The 2694-nt window shown below is 39.0% G+C and overlaps 1 pseudogene across 1 annotated transcript; it reads left to right on the plus strand.

Moving 5' to 3' along the window:
* Positions 1 to 809: 809 nt before the first annotated feature.
* LOC148844216 (protein SMALL AUXIN UP-REGULATED RNA 51 pseudogene) lies at positions 810 to 1739 on the plus strand (annotated as a pseudogene). Its single transcript, XR_016103472.1, has one exon. The product of XR_016103472.1 is annotated as a protein SMALL AUXIN UP-REGULATED RNA 51 pseudogene (transcript).
* Positions 1740 to 2694: the final 955 nt, after the last annotated feature.

Here is a 2694-nt window from a genome sequence, read left to right on the forward strand (position 1 = left end):
CATTGTGGACCCCAACTTTCCTGAATAAAAGAGGCAAAGATTTATGATTGTTAACAGCTGATTAACGATATATAAATACTAAATTAATACATTTTGAAAATTGAGTTATTAAATTATCACATTTTAAAGTTCACAAACCAAAATATGAGTAAGCCCAAACTACAGGATTAGTCATTAATTTTCCCTATATGATATTTGGAGAAAAATAATTCTAAAAACTTCGAGGGTATGTATACTTATTTAAAATATACAATAAAACCATATGAAGATTACCTTGTTTAGAAATTCAAATGAATGCCTCAAGCTCAAATGTCCTCAACATTGATTTCATAAGTGGAAATGTCCTAGAATTTGAAATTTGTTCTGAGTGGCATATCCCTTGGAAAGATGCCGTATCCTTTGGAAGGATATGATATGTCAAATCCAGACCGTCCACCACATGTGGGACCCTTTTGATTAATGGTTCCTCCACACATTCTAAGCATTTCACAGTTTTAATTTTGTGGTTTAAATTATAATAGTTGTTCAATTTATTTATTATAAAAATATTATACATAACTGTTTTTGTTATTTTATAATATGAGAATTGAGAGAGAAAGAATAAAGCGAGAGAGATAAGGTAGTGGAGAAGATAAAAAATTTAAAACCACTTTTATTATTATTATTATTATTATTATTATTATTATTATTATTATTATTTTATTATTGTCAGGGGTATTTAAGTACTTTAAGGAATAACGAAAAAGTGATCCTCGTTACGGTCCCAGGGCCCTCTAATGCTCCTTTATATTTCCGCTCTTTTTCACAATCTCGCTCTCTCCTTAACTTCTTCTTTACAACTTCCTCACACTCTCGCTCTCAAAGAGCTCTTCTGTTTCCTCGGAGCTCTCCCTGCAGCTTTAATGGCTAGCGCTATCAAAAGGGTCGACAAGATCCGCCAAATCGTGCAGCTAAAGCAAGTGGTGAAGCGTTGGAAGTCCATGAGCATCGGTCGCCGGTCCGTTCTCTCCCACCCCGACTCGGACTCCGAAACCTACTCTAGCTCCTCCTCTGCCTCAGCCCGTCGCATTCCGTCGGGATTCCTTGCCGTATACGTCGGGCCAGAGCGCTGCCGATTCCTGATTCCCACCCGGTTCCTCAACTTCCCGATCTTCATCTCCCTACTGAAGAAATCCGAGGAAGAATTCGGGTATCAGCCGCACGGAGGGCTGGTGCTTCCGTGCGAGGTTGGTTTCTTCAAGAGGCTTCTGAAAGTTCTCGAGAAGGACGAGCAGAGGTTCCGGCAGATGGAGTTGGACGATTTCTTGAAGATGTTTCCGGATGTGGGTTTCGAGACTTGTAAGGAAGGGACGGATACATGCCTTGTTTTCACGCCCTTGCTGCAGAAGGCCAGGGTTTGATGATGTGACCATGGTGGATTTTGTTGCTTCAGTTCTCTCTCCCTCTCTTCTCTATTGGGGGATTTCAGTCTCTTTTTTTTTTCTTCTTTTAAACGACAGGGTCTGTAAAGGAGTAGGCATTGTCTTTGTGTTTCTGGTTTTTTTTTTGACATCCCAAGCCATCCATCCATAAACCCAATCTTAATAGTGGGTTTGGGTTTGAATGAGATGTACTAATTTTTTTCCCCTTTTTTTAGGGTTCGTAGGTGAAACCAACAGCAGTTTGAACAGTAATGATGATGATGATGATGATGAGATGAAAAGTTTACAAAGTAATGAAAATTTTTCTTCCTTCATTAACTGATGGTTCTGTTTTTCTTCTTTTATTTTTTGAAATTTTGCCCAGTGCGAGTGGTAGTTGTGTATCTCTCTTCTATGTTCCCAATTCTCACAGCATTCAATGTGAATCCTCCCGTTCTTTCTTTCATCTGTGGATTAATGATGCGAGAAACAAGAAAGGACGTATTAGTAAACCGATAAATTAATGAACATGTTTTACTCAAAACATAGAAGATTCTGTCATTCTGCGCCTGTGGGGTTAAAGCTCTTCTACCCTTCTTATAAGTAGATATGTACTTACAGTGAGAACTGACAGCTGAGGAAGAGAATGAATTAGTTCAAATTAAAACTTTTCTATTTCTTCTGAGATTTCATGTTTAGATCTTGAAACAAATTTCATACATTCATCCGTTGATGGTTCTTATGGAATTCGTTCCGTAATGATCTCATGGAACAATGCGCAATGCCCATCTCCCAACAGCAGATTGGCTGTGCAGCACACTCGGCTTTTTGTTGAGGGTAGGCGTTTCTTCTCTATTGTGGTTGTGGGTCCCTTGAATCCCATTGTTCTGTGGGTCCCAAGTTTTCAAAACTATTTACTCTTCCTAATTCCTATCCATAATCGTCAATGCGTTGGAGCCTTTGGATTATAATAATAGTCATGCTGCAATGCTAAATCAGGATGCGTTTCTACGACCAACTGCGCTTGTTATTGTCATTCTAATGTGTCATGACATCAGAATAACCCCAGAAAAATCTTAAATGGTCTAATCGACCCGACAGATTTGAACGATCAATATGACCCATTGGCCAGTACACACGATCTGGCTCTGTATATTTAGTTCCTAGTGTTATAATGGGTCGGTTTCGGGTCGGATCCTATCAGGTGAGGTATGGGCCTATCAGCTATTATCAGGAATAGAACCTGACTTGACTCCTCTACGGCTCTACATCATAAAGTCATAAACCTCACTAG

The sequence above is a fragment of the Nelumbo lutea genome, chromosome 8, assembly GCF_056320005.1.
Source record: "Nelumbo lutea isolate HS-2025 chromosome 8, American lotus-T2T, whole genome shotgun sequence".
In the NCBI taxonomy this organism is placed as follows: domain Eukaryota; kingdom Viridiplantae; phylum Streptophyta; class Magnoliopsida; order Proteales; family Nelumbonaceae; genus Nelumbo; species Nelumbo lutea.